This window comes from Idiotropiscis lumnitzeri, chromosome 14 (assembly GCF_059441095.1).
Source record: "Idiotropiscis lumnitzeri isolate Australia: NSW breed Sydney's pygmy pipehorse chromosome 14, RoL_Ilum_1.0, whole genome shotgun sequence".
Classification (NCBI taxonomy): Eukaryota; Metazoa; Chordata; class Actinopteri; order Syngnathiformes; family Syngnathidae; genus Idiotropiscis; species Idiotropiscis lumnitzeri.
In genome coordinates this window covers 812,537-832,138 of record NC_142404.1, presented here as the reverse complement: position 1 = coordinate 832,138, position 19,602 = coordinate 812,537, and the positions used below count along the sequence as shown (strand labels likewise).

Genomic DNA, 19,602 nt, shown 5'->3' with positions numbered 1-19,602 from the left:
TTTTTTTAGTAAATCCTGATTGCTCAGGTGCGTTACTGTTGTCTAGAAGTGAAAATAGTTAGTTATTTGTAAGAAAACGTTAATATTTCTATTTGTTAAACACATTTTGGGGCTGAAAAGAGGTTTCATTTTTTGTTCATTCTGCAGTATAGCATTGCATTGTAAAATAACAAAAAATAAAGCTGACTACTTCCCGGATTTCACCTATCACGCATTATTTTTGGAACGTATCCCCGGGATAAACGAGGGATTACTGTACATCACGATCTAATCAACAATTTAAAGAACTGTCTACAGTGTACATTTTTTTCAACATTTATATAAGGTGTGCTACTAACTCACATTATATAGTGGACCACTGCTATTGATGGATGGATCTTGTGAATAGTGAAAATTCAATTATAATTAGCTTGGTTTAATTTTATTTATTTGCGTGCAGTACATTCCAAATAATGTATTTAATATAGTATTCAGTAAATAGGGAAAACATGCCCAGAAGGATAGGCTGATGCAGAAGCTTGAAAATGCCCACCCCTCCATATAAAATACAGTGTATCAGTGGTATCCAAACTTTCTCCATTAAGAGCCACATATTTACATTAAAACCAAATGCCTCACATATGGTAGAAATGAAAATAGAAAAAAGATTCATCCCTGCAGTACAGATGTCATTTGCTCAATAATACAAGCATAACACAAACTGCAAAGACAAGACTAAGATATATATTATGTATCTTTATTATGATTAATATTATGATTATTATTATTATATCATATTATGTCGTTACTCAAAATCACACCCTGGAACTTAGAATCTTTTATGTTTTCATTTTCAACATGATCAATTTTAATCTGCATTTGAATATCCTCTTTGAATTTTCCCAAAAAATATATATATTTTTTAAGTGAATTTAATAATTGTATTTTTTTAATCAAACCACTCTTTAAGTGTCTGAAGCTGTGCCACGATCTCTGTCACAAGTAAGTGCAGATTTTTACCGAGCCTAGCATTGGAGTGTCGTCAGCAAATTGTATTTATTTATAAGATATATCGCACAGATTGTTTATATACAACGAAAACAAAGCGCCTAGCACAGACCCCCCGGGGACACGGGTTATGCTCCTCCATCTTGAACCATAGTCATCTCACCTGCACGTTATTGTCGTCTGTCAGTTAAATAAGATTTCACCCAGTTATTTGCAATTACTCTAACTCCATTTCGCTATTATTTTTCATTAGTATTTTGTGATTTATCATGTCAAAGGCTTTAAGTCTATGAATATACCCACAAAATGCATTTTGTTGTCTATTTTATCTGTTATCTCTACAGTGAGATCAATCAATGCCAGAACTGTAAAACTGTTATTTCTGAAACTATACTGGCTGTCATTATAAGTAATTTGTGCTCATTTATGAAGATATTCAAATGTGCAACAAATAACCTTTCCAATATTTTGGACAACTAAGAAAGTATTAATATTGGCTGATAGTTAGTGAACTGGTGACAATCGCCACTAAATTGGAATGATCTTGGCACGAGATTAGGAAATTCTCCAGTTAAATAAAGATATTACCAGTGGTGGGCCGTCAAGGCCTTCTCCGCTGGCCGAACACAATTATGAAATCATGATCATATATTCTTCACACTGATGTCATATTATTGTGTTGTATTTTTAGGTGAGTTTTTATCCAATCAGAATTCAGCTAGTTCGTGTTGCCAGGCAGACTTCACAATACCAGTATCACGCACTAATCGTCCGAGGTGTTCAGGTACAATATTCCGGGCATCTGTTCTGTCAAAGGCAATGGGCTTTCAGAGATGATAGACCGTTGCAATAGCCAATAGGATTACAAGTTAGTTACAGTGAGCCTTCTCGCTGGCCTTACGCTGACGGTGATGAACGCGTTTTGTGATTGCTTTCTCACTCGTGAGGGGGCTGCGCTATGTGGAATAAACACACCCGGAAGACGTAACTGGTGACCTTTCGAAAATTTAAAATATGTTCTTGCTTTTTTTAAACCACAATGGGCAAAGGAGAGAAAAGTGTGGATTTAATTGCAGATACAGGCCATTCAAGACGGACCTTTCAAGAGAAGCTAGGTCATCCAACACTCACACAGTTCTGTTTCTGTATATTATTTATCCAGCTGTGGTGTCATAAATGATGGTAGTTTGAGGGGGATTTATTTGAGTAGGACTAAGTCGGACTTCACAGAAGGCCTACGTGTGAAATGCACAGCCTGCCACTGTATATTACAACACGTTCAATTAAAACAGTTGTCCCTTCCAATTCTGACCCTTTAATTAAAGAGATGAAGGAAACGCTGGATCAGTGGATAACTTTGCCTATATAATTGGACATATCAATTTGATAAAAATTAGTACAGTATCAAAGTTTTTTTATATATTTCAGTCAATTGCGCTGCCATTGTCAGATACAATAAAACTTTATTCATATTGTTGTAACAAAGCGCTTCCCATATGGTGTAAATGCATTCTTCAGTATAATTAACAGAACTTTTAGCACATTCATTTGGTGTGGTAAAAAACCCCCGTTGAGATTGTGGCTACTTTACCTCCCATATGGGCAAGGAGGACAACGGTTTCCTAATTTAAAATGGTATTACTGGGCTGCTCAATTGCAATCTATGGTGTTTTATTGTACAAATGAGATGAATCCATCATGGTTGTCTATTGAGAAAGCATCGGTTGTTGCTTCCCATAAAGCTCTATCTGTATTCAGCAGACCATATAACCTTAAAAAGGGAGACAAAAAAAAAACAGTTTGTGAAAAATTCTATAGATATCTGGTATAAAGTACATTAACATATTAAAGACACCGCTTCAATATCTTGCTTAACTCCTTTGATGTGTTACTTCTATTTTGTCCTTGGAAGGGATGATGAAGGTTTTAAGAAGTGAACAGAAAAGGGTATTGGAAGTGTGGGGGATTTATATGCTAAACGATATACGGCTTACATTTGAAGAACTTGTAAAGAACCTCGGAAAGGTAGCAGTAAATAGTCTTAATTTAATTAATTAATTTTTTAATAACCCAGAGCCTACAAACACAACAGTCAGGGGTGAAAAACATGGAGGCAAAGAAATATATTACCAAAATATATTATACAGTGTGATGCCATCAACTGGCGCGCAGACCACCAGATGTCTCTATACAATCTTGAAGCGAGGTGACGTGGTGGGTGACGACTGAAAATCAAAGCAACAGCGCAATAGATCCTAATGCTCTGAGTCCCCTGCGGCCTTTTCCATCCGCCATTTCGTTTACTCCGACGTCTCGTATAATCTCGAGGGGGGTTGTGAGATTTTCCCTCTGACGTGAGAGTATCTGGGAATTAATGTAGCAGTAGCTGGGTTTGCATGGAGTGTGGGAGCGTGAGGGCTTTGGATACCCATCCACGTCCTTTAGAATGATGTGGGGGAGGGGGAGGGCTTTGTACACGCTTTTTGACTTGTTTGTAGGAGAAATAGAGCTGGGTGTCATCCAAAGCATCAAAGAAATTTGAAGAGATATTGAATTTTCGGAAGATGGTGCCAAGGGAAAGGAGGTAGATAATAAATAATATGGGGCCCAGGACAGAGCCTTGGGGCACACCTGAGGTGACTGGGAAGGACTTGGATGAAAAGGATTTTACCTGGATGAACTGAGTGCGATCTTTGAAGTATGAATGTAAAGTTGAGGGCGGTGTGTTTTTACCGATGGAAAAAAGTCTATTGACGAGGATGGTGTGGTAGATGGTGTCAATGGCTGCAGTCAGGTCAAGGAGGACGAGAATGGAGAGTGAATCGGAGTCAGCTGCAATAAGGAGATCAAGGGTGACTCTTTGAGTAGAGTTGATTCAGTGCTGTGGAGGGGACGAAAACCTGACTAAATGGGCTAATAAATGTTATTGCAGGTTAGATGAGAGTAGAGTTGAGGTGACTACTTTTTCGAGGACTTTTGAAATGAATGGTAGGTTGGAAATAGGGTGGAGGTTATTGTAGTTGTTGGGGTCTGAACCAGGTTTCTTCAGAATGGGGGTGACGGCTGCAGTTTTGAACAATGATGGTACAATGCCGGTGGAGAGAAAAGAATGGATAATGGTAGAGATGAGAGGAAGTAGTGAGGGAAGGCAGGATTTGACTAGGGTTGTAGGGAGGGGATCGAACAGGCACATGGAGGGCTTAGATTTGTGTCTATTGTTCAAATGTAGAAAGAGACTGGCAGGTATGTAGGAATGCAGATTTGGGAGGAGAGATTGCATTTGCGTCAAAGTGTTGGTGGACATTTTAAATTTTTTCAATGAAAATGAGATTTTTGGAGTTGCAGGTGGCAGTTGGTACATATGTGGCGGTAGGGAGTTGGATGGTTGGAAGATATTGTTAAGAAGTGAAAAAAAGTGCTTTAGTGCTGCCGGCTTATGTTGAGACCAGAGAAGTAGGTTGTTTTGGTCTGAGCAATGGATTTTTTTGTATAGAGCGGTGTATTCCATGTGCATTTGTTTGTGGGTGACCAGTTTTCCTAAAAAGACTTCGATTTTATGGGTCTGGGCTGCTGCGTACACCAGAGGGCGGTTGAAGAGACGCAGATTAGGAGAGAGAGTGGACAGCTGGGTGAGCAGTCATCCAAAAAGTCACTGTGTGATTTTGGGGGGGGGGGGGGGTAGAGAACAGCAACAATGGTGGGGGTGGGGCCAGGTAGCGACAAAGCATTCAAATTATTTAAATACTGGCACGGTTATTGGAAGTGTTTTCCATTTCTTGCAGTGGATTATAGCAAGAACTAACCTCCACCCCGCCGTCAGATGATGAAGACATACACATCAGAGAGGACTGTCCTGGTTTTTCAGTCTGTCCATTGGTCTCGGGAGGATACCCACACAACAGACTTTGCGTATTTCCCAATGCCCTGTAAAACTTTTTCCATACTTGAGATACAAATTGTGGTCCCCGGTCAGAGACCAGATCCACCGGAATGCCATGAAGGCAGAAAACATGTTTGACCAGCAAATGTGCAGCACACAAAATGGGCTTGGAATTATATAGTATATCATATATAGTATAACCGAGTTCCCCCTAGACAGCGGGAGACCTGTGCTAAAGTCCAGTGAAACATGTACCAAGGATGAGACTGGACCGATAACTGTTGAAGCAAGCCAGCCGGACCTTGGTGGGAAGTTTTGCCGCAGGCACAGGCCAAATAGCAACCAACAAAGTCAGCGATGTCCTTTTTGAGATCAGGCCACCAAAATCGCTGAGAGATAACCGAGTGAGTTCGGGTGGATGCTAGGATGACATAGTATCTTGGACGCATGTCCCAATTGCAGCACCTACGAGCGTAACGTAATGGGAATAAAACATTTTTCTGCCGGACATTCACTTGGAATCTGAGCATCTTCTAGGACCGCCCAGATTCTCCTTGATTTCCCACTGTAGTGTGGCCACAATGCAGTGGTCAGGTAGGACAAGGTGTGTTTTGGTTGCGTCTTCTTCAGGGTCATGTAGTCTGGAAAGGGTATCAAGCAAGGTGAAGTTGTAGTGGGTGAATAATAGAGCCCATCGTGCTTGTTGGGAGTTCATGGCGGCTTGGGTGTGGGCCAGGCTTTTATGATAATCGTACACCGTGAATGGTTCTTTGGCTCCTTCAAGCCAATGTCTCCATTCTAGCAATGCAAGATCTATGGCCAGCCTCCCGATTTCCCATGTCATAGTTTTCTTCGGCTGGGCTGAGTCATTTGGAGAAGTTTTTGGTCGACGGGTGCACTGCAAGTCGTATTACTCGGCCTTGACGCACAGCTGATTTCCGTGAGACGTGAGAAAATTAGAATGTCATCTATGAAGACAAAGCAGAATACATTAAAAATGCCTCTAAGCGTATTATTAGCCCCAAAATAAATAAAAAATAAAAGCCCCATAGGGTGTGGAGTCCAACAAGGGTAGCGGGTATAGCAGTGGAGCATTGGGAATGAGTTTTATTGCACGATCTGTGTGGCGGCAGCGATGAGTGCAGTTCTTGAAAACGTTTAAACTCCTGTTTTTTGGGGGGGTTTTTCTCTCCAAGAGTGTGCCACGAATGGACGCAGCGGCTCACGGCTCTCATTTCCAGTGCTCTTTTCCACTTTTTACTTCTGTATGTTTATCATTTTTATTTACGCCGACTTTGGCCCAACATCAATACACTCGCCAGGACATTGTATACATTGGTTATCGATACAAAATAACTGTCTCAGAAGAATTTTGCTATGAACACAAAATTCCTGACGAACTAGCAAGGCCACTCGGCTCACCGTGGAATGTCATCAGGACCGGATGGCGGCGTAGATGACTGAGGGAGAGGAAGCAGCAGAGGGGCTGTAGGTCAGACCTCCTGCTGAAGCTACGACAGCAGCCATACAAGCAACCTCTGCCAAGCCTGTACCTCACCAACACCAGATCCGTCATCCATAAAATGGAGGATCTGGAATTACAACTCTTGGGAAACCACTATGATCGGGACAGGCGTGTGCTCATTACCACAGAGTCCTGGCTAAACTTGAAGGTCCGGGATGTTAGCATCCAGAAAGCAGGGCGCTCACTTCATCGCGGGGATCCTACGAGAGATACCGGTAAGACCAGTGGTGGGGGTATCTGTATTTACGTGCATGAGGACTGGTGCACAGCTTGATCACAGAGAACCACTGCTTCCCAGACATCTAGTGCATGTTCGTTAAATGTCGGCCTTATTTTCTCCCGAGGGAGCTAACAGTCGTACAATAAAATCCAGCTTTATTTGATCGTCACTGCTGTTTACATCCCACCGATGTTAACGCTATCACGGTGCGCTCTCAACTCGTGAGCATTATTAACAAACAACAGCGGGCCCACGCTGATACCGTTTATGGCGGAAGACTTTAATAAGACCAATTTAAAGACTGTATGCCCAAAGTTCCACCACCAACTCAACGAGGTGAGAAAACACTCATGCATATTCAAACATCAAGCAGAGGTACGGAACAATCAACCCGCCCCGACACCCTCTCCCTGCAGCTCACACCTGCGTACACCCCTCTAAGACGCAGATTCAGGCCCACCACAAAGACTATTCCAAACTGGCAGGAGATTGCCCTGGGTGAACTACAGGAATGCTTCCAAAAGATTGGGACCACTTTGATCATTAGGACCTTGAAGTTTCCACGCAGAGTGTGTTGGAATACATCAAGTTCTGCATGGAAACTGTGTCCATGAACAAGACTATCCGTTCTTTCACAAATACAAAGCCCTGGATGTCCTCAGGGCCTGCGCCGCCGCCTTCAGATCAGACGACAGAGCTCAGTACAGTGTGGCTCATGCTGACCTGAAAAAAGTCACTAAGCAAGCCAAAGCGTACAACAAGAGAAGTTTAGAGTCCCACCTTGCCAGCAAGAGACCATGGGAGGTGTGGCAGGGTCTACGGAGCATCACCAACAACTACAGACGCTGTAGCATAACACCAAGAGACCTGAGTGCGTTGCTGGCGGAAGAGTTGAACTTCTTTGCTCGTTTTGCCTCACCCCAACCGCCCCGCACCTGGAAACCCCCCACTCACTTTAGAGGAACACAATGTGAGACGTGTGCTCCTGGCAGTAAACCCCAGGAAAGCCACTAGCCCCAACAGAATACCAGGCAAAGTCCTCAGAGCATGTGCCTACCAGCAGTCACGTTTTTTGCAGGATCTTCAACCTCTTCCAGGCTCAAGTAGTCAGCTCGCCTTGCTTGAAAACTTCCATCATTCCGGTCCTCAAAAAGTCACTCAAATCCCACCTCATTAACTACCATCCTGTTGCTCTCACACCAGTGATCATGAAGTGCTATGAGAGACTTGTTCTCCAGCACATCAGTGACTGCCCGCCTCCCACACTGGACCCCTACCAATTTGCATACAGGTGTAGCAATTATCGTAAGGTTTATTTGAATTAATTAACAGCGGCTGAATTCTACTGCCTGTAGTACACTAAATCGCCACGAGGCACCACGTCGTTTTTTTCTTTATTCAATTTAAAAGGCTTAAACAGGTGAAAAACCTGTGAAAATCATCAGTCATTGGCCTATTCCATTTCGAGAATTTTTGTTCCTTTTAGAATCTTAGAGGTTCCTCGTTGTATGAGGTGAACATTTGTTCTTTAAATCAACATGGGAGAAAACTACTGAAAAGGGTGGAAAAAGAACGAGAATATAATAGTGAAATAAAAGAAAACAATGAGAGCAATCAAAAATAAATGAGCTTGTGTTCACTTTCTCAAAAGGTGGATATGTGGCTCCATGACTTAAAAAAAACCCTTTTAAATCAATTCTAAGCACCAATTTTGCTTTGTACCCTGATAATTTGCACTCACTGATTGTCCTTGGGATGGATGAGCTGTGAGGAGGACCTCCTGATTTGAGCCTTGCAGACAACCTGACCAATTGGTGAAGACAGGAGGTGTCAGGAACAGTTGCAGTTAAAAAGGAAAAATGAAAAAGTGGTCTGGCATCAAACGTTCACGCGTATGTGCTAGGCTGTAGTTTTTGAGTCATATTTGACATCTTTCTTGAATGTAAAAACAAACATGCATTGAGTACCGTATTTTTACGGCCATACGACGCGCTGCCTCAAAGGGCGCAACACCAGTTGAGGGTGCTATTTCCGTCTTTAATGCATATACTAGGCGCGCCGCATTACATGGCGCTAGCTCGGCTGCTCGCGCTAGCACGTCCGCGCTAGCACGTTAACGCCAGCTTGGCTGCTCGCGCTAGCATGTTCGCGCTAGCTCGGCTGCTCGCGCTAGCACGTTCGCGCAAGCTCGGCTGCTCCCGCTAGCACGTTCGCGCTAGCTCGACTGCTCCCCGCTAGCACGTTCGCGCTAGCTCGGCTGCTCCCGCTAGCACGTTCGCGCTAGCTCGGCTGCTCGCGCTAGCACGTTCGCGCTAGCTCGGCTGCTCGCGCTAGCTCAGCTGCTGCCAGTTCACCAGGACTCAATCCCATAAAGAATCACTGCCAGAGGCATCACCCCATTTCATTGACAGATGTCATGAAACTAATAGGGATCACTGTCAATAATAATGACTCTAACCAATAAAAGGTGTCTTGGCATTAGCCTACTAGACTAGGTCAGGGGAGGGACTTCACTGGTCACCGCACTCCTTAGAGTCACGGTTTCAAATCAAAACCAAAAAAAACTCTTCTTGGGAGCCACTCAGCCTTAGCCAATTACAGAAATGGCTTCTTGGGAGCCACTCAGACTCAGCCAATCATATGGCTGTTAAGAGAGATGTGCATGGCTGTTTAGAGAGATGTGCATGGCTGTTTAGAGAGATGTGCTGTTGTGCTTTGGGCTTTTTGTCTGTTGTCTAAACCTGGGACGTTTCTTGCTTGCAATAACATAAATGATAAGACAGACTACAACATTGTGGACAGCTGCCCTTTTGTCCAGCTTTCTCCTACACCATCACCCAAACACCATAGTCACATAATGTATAAGTCACGGTCAATTAGAAGCATAGATGACTCAGACTTTGACCAGCAGGGTGTGCTAACATGCACTCTGAACAGCCCAATGAGTAAAAGGGTTGATGGTCGCGAGTGATGCTTAGTCCATATAATGGGCGCGCCGCTTTACAAGGCGCTTTGTTTGTTTTGGGCAAGATTAGGGACTTTAAAGAGCGCCCTATGGCCCGGAAAATACGGTACATTTGCTTAATTCAAGGTTTAATTTGCACCTATTTGACAACTAATTCCAACAAATGGTGATCCCGACGTGATATTCTCAAGGAGGGAGTCCTTGCGGCTTGTTCTTATTCTCAAGGAGGGAGTCCTTGCGGCTTGTTCTTCACACTTTACAATAGGTCTGCACGATGTGTCGTTTGACCATCGCGATTGCGATGTGTGCATGCGCAATAGTCACATCATAGGACGTGCAATGTTTCTATCTTTTTTTTACAACACGGAAACTCTCCCACTCCACTCTCACAGCCACTGAAGTCAGCCCTGAAAACAGGAGGAGGAGACGGCAGCAGATGCGGCAGTAGATTTAGTCCCCAAAAGAAAGTCAACATCCGAAATATGGAATTATTTCGGTTATAAAAAGGAATATACGACACCAAAAAAAAAAAACTCTGCCGACAGTGCCTCGCTGTTGTTGCGGCAACACGAGGTAATACAACAAACCTGTCCGCCCGTTTGAATTGCTCTTACAAGCCCCTGTATAACCAGTTCAAACTCATTAGTGGGACCTGAGGTGAAACCTTATCTTCCCAAAAAACAATTACAGACGCCTTTTCCATTATAACACCTTATGATAAGAAGTCCAAACAGCATTCGTCTGACTATCCACTTAATGAATGAGAAGTTTGAACTCAAACGTCGATGTTTGCAAATTGGATTTTTCACGATGTACATTCCAGTGAGAATATCGCAGTGGGGCTGATAGAGGCTGCTGCTGTTTTACAAAGAGTTTTATTGATTGTTATATTATTGTGAACAAATCAGGGGACTCATGCACCTCCTCATTTATTTTTAATATTTTTGTTCTAATTTATTTATAACTTTGCTACAGTAACACATCTGCTTTTTAATTGTTAAATATTTTAGTTTAAAGATGTTTATAACTGTCGATGCTTTCAAGGTTTTTGATTTTCTTCTATTTTGTAAAGAAGTCAAGGGACCAGTCTACCTGCTCCTTTTTTATTTTTTGCTTAAAATATGTTTCATATTTTGCTTCTGTTTACATTGAAGTGGGAAATATTTGTAATGTTAAATATCTATTATGTGACTGAGGCCTGGCCTCCGGGATCCCTTTTATATACACAATTATCATTCGCAATTATCATTCGCAGCTGAACAAGGGATTAAAAACATTAATATATGAATTCAATGGTGTCACAATGATTTAACCAAATTCTTCCCAAACAGAGCTATTTGAGTCATCTGGTGAACATTTTTCTAGTTTCAACGTCGCAATATATATCGCAACCTCCCCAAAAATTGCAATGCCAGAACGAAGGTAAGGGAGAGCCTGTTTATTCGAAATCTCCTGATTTGTTTGTGATATTGTGGCGTGGAAAACGTTGTGGATTATAACGTAATAGAGTGTTCATTGATTAATTCAGGAATGGTAGCTTGATTTGTTGATTGTATATATATTGTGCACGGGATACTATTAAGTTTGGAAGCGTACGTAGGTGGTGTGAGAAGGGGGCTAATGTTGCTGGGTCGGCAACAGAAAGTAGCACCTGGGATCGGGGACTCCAGCTCTGGCATACGAAGAACGGGGTCCAGAGCTGACTATTAGATGTGTGCACGGCGATCCCAATAAAGTGACGGTCAGTAACGTTATATGAGTTGACTGAGGCTGGGAAAGATTGGATCTTTCGGATCGCCATTATCTGTCAATATTGCAGAGGCATACTGAATCGGAAGGGGAGTGCACAGCTGACGAGCTGACAGATGCACTGCAACCTCAATATAAAGCACTCAGTTACGGTATATGTGGTTGACCGAGGCGCGGAACAAGAGAATCGGGCTGCTGGACTATAAAATCGATATACATTGGTGTTAATTCATTTTTGTCGACAGTTTGTGGATATTTATTGGTTTCTGTGTGGTCCATTGTGGTTTACCTGTTCTGTGTTTGTGCTGTGGTCTGTGTGTTGTTTTATTGTGAAGTGTACTTGTTGTGTAATTGTTGAGATTCCGACCACTGTTTGTCTCATATGACTTGGCCCTTGCTGTGCTGTGTTCTACTGGGGTGGTTGCTTGTCACGTTTGTAATTCCTCGTTCTGTGTCTTACTGTATTCAATTGGTGTGCTTGTTTAAGATAACAGGGTGCAAGAAAAAATAGTCTTAATGTCTGGTGAGTGATGATGAAAAGGTAAAAGTGGAGTTTGTGTCCCACACTCATAACAAAACATGCTTAAAGTAATGTGTTTGGTACGTACACTATATTGTGTAAATGTCTGAGCGATGGTGTGAGCGAATGCAACGAGCCATTAAACGCTGAAGCAGCTGGACAGTGGGAAACCTAACGGTGATAACACAAAACTGTCTGATTGATTGAACTAAGTGAATGGCGAAGTCGTTGATATTTTGGTAGTCCAGAGGGGCAACCAAAACAAATACAATCTGTGATAGGATGGAGCTTGCTCCGGTGAGAGTTTCACATTGCTTGTTGTCGTAGTTAATCAAAAATGGGTAAATTGTTAGTGTGTAGAAATCCAATTGGTTATGAAATTTTGGGAGATGATTGGCGATGAAATTACACGAGGGCTCTATTGAGTATGTGTCTCTCTGACGTAAGAAATTTTAATTAACGGAAGGAATATCCAATGCATTAGATAAGAAAATTAAGAAAAGTATAGAACAAAGAAGTGTTTTTGTTGACCTTAAAAGGCTTTTGATGCCATGGATCATATTGTACTCCTTAAAAACTGAGCAAATATGGTTTCAGAGGAGTTGCATTAAAGCAGGGGTGCTCATTACGTCAATCGCGATCTACCAGTCGATCCCATTTAGTATGGGTAGATCGCCTTAAAAAATAGACGTCAGCCTATCATTATCCGTCATGTGATTGATACAGGGCACCCAGTCAGATGACACCTGATTTTTTTTTTGTGACACATACGTCACCACGCATGCACAAACAACGGCGCTAAGTGCAGCACAACTAACAAGCTAGCGAGTTTGTTACCTCCAATTTTAAGCCCTCGTTTTATTCTCTTGAACTCAAGGGGGGTATAAACATGAGTGGGGGTGCTGGACCAAGTAAGAAGATAAAAACAAATCGCTTTAATACGGAATGGGAGGAGGAGTTGTTTTTCACGATGACATTTCGAAGTGCGTTTGCCTCATCTGCCAGTCTACCATCGCAATACCAACGAAGGGAAATGTGGAGCGGCATTTTCGGACTGTTCATGGAAAATATGATACCGACTTTCCGCCGAAAAGAGAGCTGAGGAAGAGAAAGGTGAAGGAATTAAAAAGCCAGTTGTCAGGACAGCAGTCATTTTTCACACTACTTACTTAAAAAACGAAGCCGCCACCGAGATTGGCTCATGCGGTTCTGCAAGGTACATCAACATACATTGTACAAAAAATCCTCAAAAAAAAAAAAAAATATATATATATATACACATATATATATAATTACATTTGCATTTTTATAGTAGGTAGATCATTTTGCCTTGGTCATTTTATAAGTAGCTCGCATGCTGAAAAAGTGTGAGCACCCCTGCATTAAAGGGATTTTAAGTTATTTAGAAAATAGAAAGCAGTTGTGGGGATTTCGTGTTTGTTGGGGGAATATATATTACAGGTGCTTAAGGTGGTTAAACAAGAATTTAAAAGAATAAAAATCAAGTTTGATGTAAATAAGAGTAATTATTAATTCAAAACTAATATGATATTCAGGAGCAATAGGGGATGGTCAAACTTTTATTTTTATTTTTTTATATTGATATAACATCAGGAGTGTTCCATATATGACCAATTGCATTGACATATGGGGAAAGGCCTGCAAAACAAATAGTCAAAATATAAAGTAAAATATACTTTAGAAGGAAGAGCCATAAAAAAAGAATTAGCAGAAAACCATATAGAGAACCAATGAATCCACTGTCTCCAGTTAAAATTAATAAAATTTCGTGAAATAGCAGATTATATTATTCTTTTTGCTCAATACACACCAAACAATGCAGATCATTAGTTGATCCATTTTGAAACACGGATACCCTCAGTCAGAATTTGGTCCTTGCATGCCTAGCCTGTTGCAGAAGACTGTGCCTTTGAACAATAACATGTTGAAAGATATGTCGAATTTCTTGTGTTGCTCTTTTGTTTTGTTCCAGTTTTGTGATATTATTTACTTGGCTCACTTCTCTTGTGCCTCAGTGCTCGGCTGGTTAGCACGTGGCTGCAGCCATCCAGAGCGGAATTTATTTTAAGAAAACTATTCTGAATATTACAGCTTGAAAGATTTTGGGACTACTGTCGTTGATAGTGGCCTCATATTATTTTCTTAGTTTTCAAAATTAGGTCACATAAATTTTCCTTGCTCTGTTGGCAAATAATATTACTTGTTTGACTTAAGTTTATTATTTTTTTCAATTAACAATTTCAGACAAATAGGAGTGGAAAAACACTGAGGCCCTGAGTGGCCCGCGGTCCCTATATGTGTTTCTCTACAACCCAGCCCAGTTTGTCTCTTTTCCTGACACCCTCCTTTCACTGTGTGTCTCTGTGTTCCCTTCAGCTGACAAGCATAGTTTTGTTTACTTTCCTTGCTGCCTACTCTTTGTATGTTATTGTTAAATTGATTCTCCTTATCATGTTAACTTTTTCGGGATCCATTAGTAAGAATAAAGGTCGACGAAGAAATTTGTGTTCCCCATAAGAAAAATATGAGCCTTGTTCGGGTCAAAGTGACACCAGCGTACCTCTCCGAGCTCCTCCACCTCTACGCACCTGCCAGCTGAATAGGTCTGTGGACCAAATGCTGTTGGAGGTGCCGGGGACTAAGCGTAGCCTCAGAGGGGATCGTGCCTTTTCTGTTGCCGGTCCTTCCCTATGGAATTACCTCCCATTAAATGTTAGGCAAGCCCCCTCTCTGTGTGTTTGAAGACACATTTTTATTCTTTAGCTTTCGACTCAACTTGAGACTCACTGTTCTGCTGTTCTTTTGGTATCTATTGTAAATGTGTTTATGTATTTTAATTTGTGTTCTAATTACCTGCTAATTTATATTACGGCATATGGTAAGCGCTTAATTACAGCTCCAGCTGTACAACAGGAAATATCAAACAATTGGTGTGGAGTTTACCAAATATAAAGTTGGATTAAATCAGTGATTCTAAAATAGTGGGGCGCGGTGCGATGCTGAGGGGGGCGCGTGTGACCCTGAGGTACATGCGATGCTGAGGAGGAGGTGTGTGACCCTGGGGTACATGCTTTTTTTCCGCCGTAGTACGGCTAAAGGATCGTTTTGAGACCAAAATTGTGATCCCAGGCAACGCAATTTTAAGATCGTCAAAGCTGCGCTTTGTGCCCGAGTTTACACAGTAGGTCACGCAGTACTGATTTAAAAATAAATAAATAAATTAAAATTTTTTTTTTTTAAAAAGCGTGACTCTGCCGCTCATTGTCCCGTAAGTAATTTCTTTTGGCGCTACTTAAATGCTAGCCGCCAAGCTTTATTTCTACTATATCTAAGTCAGTGTACAGCAGCAGGAACGAACTGCGCAATGACAAATAAACAACCCCACTAACAAGTAGTGTTTTAAACGAGGAGGCGAACGAGGAAGCGCTAAGTGTGCTAATCGCTAAAATGAATTACAGACTAATGAGTGCTTCAATGTACGCTCGACTCTTAACAGAAGTCTGACTCGAACCATCACGACGAAGAGGTTCAACGTCAAACGTATAATAAATATTTATCATCTCATCAATATTTGCAGCACAGAGTACTGAGTTTCGAGATCCTCACTATATTATATCTCAAAATTATATTTCTTACAATTTAGCTTTGCTAAGGGACATTTTATTGACATAATCTAACATCAATATACCAAGGAAATGTACATTACAAATGTAAAAAAAATGAGGGGAGGGCGCGAATTGTTTTCTTCTTGGTAGGGGCGGCGTGACAGAAAATAATTGAGAAGCACTGGATTAAATAGTTCTTTAGATATTTATTAACTGATGTCTATTAAATGTAACTAAGGGGGACAAAAGATGTTTTATGACTTTATGACACCAACCCTGACATGACAACTTTTAAGGGACGAGACAACATTCCCCAATATACCAGACTGCTAACATCCGCATCTTTGAGCTGTTTGATGTCACAGGTCCAGGATTGTCAGGAGGAACAGGGGGTAACACATCACAGAGACTGAATGGGAGAATCCACAGACGAGAGTAATACACTTTGGCATATGCTCGCTAAATTAAGGATCTGCCTGCACGAATCTCAGTGTAATCAAGACGGACGCGCCGATGTTGGGGTCTCTGTGTGGAACTGGTATTGGTATTGGTATCTCTGTGTGGAATTGGAATTGTGAAAGAAAGGGAGTTTGAATGTGTATGTGGTTTGAGTGAATGTTGAAGGGATGGGGCCCCAGGAAAAAAAAACTAATTAAGGGCACCAGCAAGCCCTTACAGCACTTAGGATGCAATGGGCAGGTGGGCCTGATCAACCTGAATCCCGATTGCACTCCCAGGTACTGATTTCCAAATTGTTATTTGAGAAAGATTGGACTTACTAAATTCAAGCATGAAGTCAATGAATAATTGACATTATTACCCAAAATTTAGGCAAAAGTGAAGGTTTCAGAAGGGAGGTAATTTATCCCTTCTAGCTTGCAAGTGCCACTCCTGCAGTTCTCGCCACAGGTTTGAGGAAACATGTGTCCTGTGTGACCAGAAGGCCGGCGATCGCCTCAAATCGTCTATTGTGCAGCTACCAGGCATAGTGGGCAGTCTTAGGGGCACCCCCCCTACCAGACTGCCTGGTGGGAGAAGCGTCCCGTCATACCCATCCTGGAGGTTCCCTTCAACAAGAAGGATAACATTGATAAGATATTCTAATTGAGGGTCCACGAAAACAGATTGAGATATAGCTTGTTTCTTTAGCCTGCTCATGTGCCTCACAGGTTTTATTATTCACATTGGGGACACCAATAGATAACACACACCCACACCCAGGCCAGGATAGGTCAAAATTGTGTTTTATGATTTAGACTTTTCCATCAGATACATACGGCACCACAGCGGTGATCCTTGAAGTTAATGGCAATGAAGGGGGAGGGGGTGCTGTTTTTATGAAAAATCTACTCACTTAACGCGAGGGTGAATTCTCCGTATGGGCGATTTCAGTCACAAAATTTAAAAATCAGGAAAATAGGATAAAGAAGGAAAAAGAAGCTTTTCTAAAAAAGCGATGTACTTGCAGGTTCAGGAGGCCAAGAGGGCTTAAAAAAAAGGGGGGGGAAGCTAATGCAGCAGCCAACGCATGCAGCTCCTATTGCACCTGTTCCTTCCGCTTCTGTTGCTCCTCGGCAAGGTTCTGGGGATGCGGCGCCACAGCAGGCTTCTTGTCCGTACCAAGCCGAACAATGAGATTGGGATTACGGTAACAGAGGTAGGGGTTGTAATAGACGGGGGTTGTGAGTGGGGCGTGCGCTTGCCGTTGGGAGTGGGGTCACAGTGTGATGAGCTGTCCATACCGAGTCACTTCGTGGAATCTGCCATCCTGTGGTCCAGTGCCGTACCAGGGGGCGCCACTGCTGCCCACTGCTCCAACTACGCTCGCATTGCCTCCCAACGCGCACTTGACACGGCACCCCGCTCTGTACCCTATTCCATGATAGGGGCGCCCGCGGAACCTCAGCGTTCAAGGACTGGCAGGTCCCTGCATTCCGGTGAAGGAAGATGGACAACAGTTGTCGATGGTGCTTGATACTGGGGCGAGTTATTCCGAACTCGGTGAGCTCCCTCCACATCTCCCAGTGTGCAACAACACTATCCCCCTTGTGGGCTCTCGAGATTACCTGCGTCACTGTCAATAACTGAACAAACACTGGAATTTGAGAGGTATTTCCGGATGGGACTGAACTTGACGGTGCACATCCGCCGGGGGGAGCATATGTCGTGCTGAACTGAAAGAATACACTGACATCTAAGGGCAGCTTTGAAACCAGGGTCTTCACCCGCCAGCGATGTGTGCGTCCTCTGGGCCTGCTCTGGTCTGAGTGGTGTAGCAGCCGCCACCCATTCAATCCGCCAATTGACTCATTGCATTGTACACTGTATTATGATCACACATGTCATTGGTTTATCAAGATGCATTCACCCAAAGTCAGACAGTGTAGACCTTGCATTAGGATTATATATTTGTGATGTCTACTGGCGTTGCCTCACATGTGTGCCTTGCCCCTAAAGGAGTGGAAGAGTTTAAACCTGGCTAATTTTATTCGATGTCCTGCATCTTGTGTCACTGTTATTCTGTGGAATGCTGAGTGTGTGGCTGGTGAAGTTGGAAAAAGAAAGTGAAAGAATGTGAGGTTTGGGAGGTTTTAGGTCGGTGCCTGGCGCAGACAGATACCTCGAGGGGGAAGGGATGCACAAGAAACTGGACCCTTCAGCCACAAGCAGGAGGGGCCACCACTTGAAGAAAGACCAAGAGGAGCAAGCTAAAGTTAACTGCAGCATACACATAGCCAATAGAATCATGCCAGGATGCCTTTGTCTCTGTGTCATTTGCATATTGTGTCTATAAATTAATGCTGAACAGCGGAGACAAAGAGAGCTGTATTGAGAGGGACCCAAACTCAAGTTGTAGATTTGTGTGTTAGGAATAAATCCACTCGTGTGTGAAAATGCCGGCTTCCTGATACCTTTCTATTGCAGAACGAGCGCGCATATTGTTGGATGAGTGAGAGTTGGGTAAAGTCACAAATTGGAGTCAGATTATTAATTTGAGTTTACATTGGTTTAAAATTAAATTCTAACATTGATTTAAAGATAAATTCCAACACCCCGTAGCATCATGGTATGAATTGTTTACTTTCGCCGAGCTACAAATCACACAGACAATCATGCGCGTCATCATACTAAAGATTTAGGCCCCATGGTGAAGCGATGTGTGGAGGCGGCTGATTGGGTTCAGACGTCTATCACGGATATTGAATACTCCGCATCACTATCAGGGTATCGTATTTCAGCACCCACTCCAAATTCTTCTGTTTTGGAACATTACTAAATTTCACGAGACCATGGTAGGGAGGGAACGGGTCACTCGGAATAGGCAACGTGTGTATGTGCGTTTCTGACAGAGGGATTGTGGACCAGGGGCCCGACTGATTTTGGGCTTTGCTCCACAGCTCACCAATTGTTTTTACCATCTCTGCACCCTCCACCAGTTGTCAGAATCAGTGTTCGCACGGCCTGGAGGTGGAGGGAGGCATTCAGGAGACAATGGCTGAGATGAAGACGAGCCGTCTAGGTCCTGGAATGTGCCTATTCTTCCCATGGAAGATGGTTTAATTTGGTATCTGCGTTATTTTAGATTTGGAATTTTTGATCACAATTCGTTATTATTTCAATTGGTATTCGTTAAAATTTAGTTAAAAACTGTAAAAATTAGAGCGTTAGCTTGAGGTTGATTTGTAATTTTTAACACAGTTAGATATTTGAACTCTATTTATTTAATTCAGGAATAATTTGCACATCTTGCGAAGCTAAATTCTAATGCTGTACCATAGCTGGATATCATTAAAACGTTATTGCGAACCATCATTGCTGGATTGTGGTGATTGTCGGCAATACTAAATTTATAATTCAGAAAATTGTTTCTGAGGGCAATGCCTGAAGGATGCCACCGTTTAGATCATATTCTGATAAAACTATTACAACAGTCTGGGAATTAAAATATACTTAATATTTGGTGGGTTTAAGTTAATTACCATATATTATTCCAGAGACTATCTGATACAAGCTTCACAAACAAGTTGACAAATTTGATTGATTACAATTAATTACGGTATTTTTGCAATTATTTAGAAATTGAATTGCTGGACAGCACTAGTTATTTTGTCAGTTTTTGTTGTCTAATA

General features: G+C 42.3%; 1 protein-coding gene across 8 annotated transcripts in view; it reads right to left on the bottom strand.

The window, feature by feature from the left end:
• Positions 1-19,602, bottom strand: part of LOC148323097 (homeobox protein PKNOX1-like) — a 131,047-nt gene that overhangs the window by 42,114 nt on the left and 69,331 nt on the right. The window lies entirely within an intron of this gene.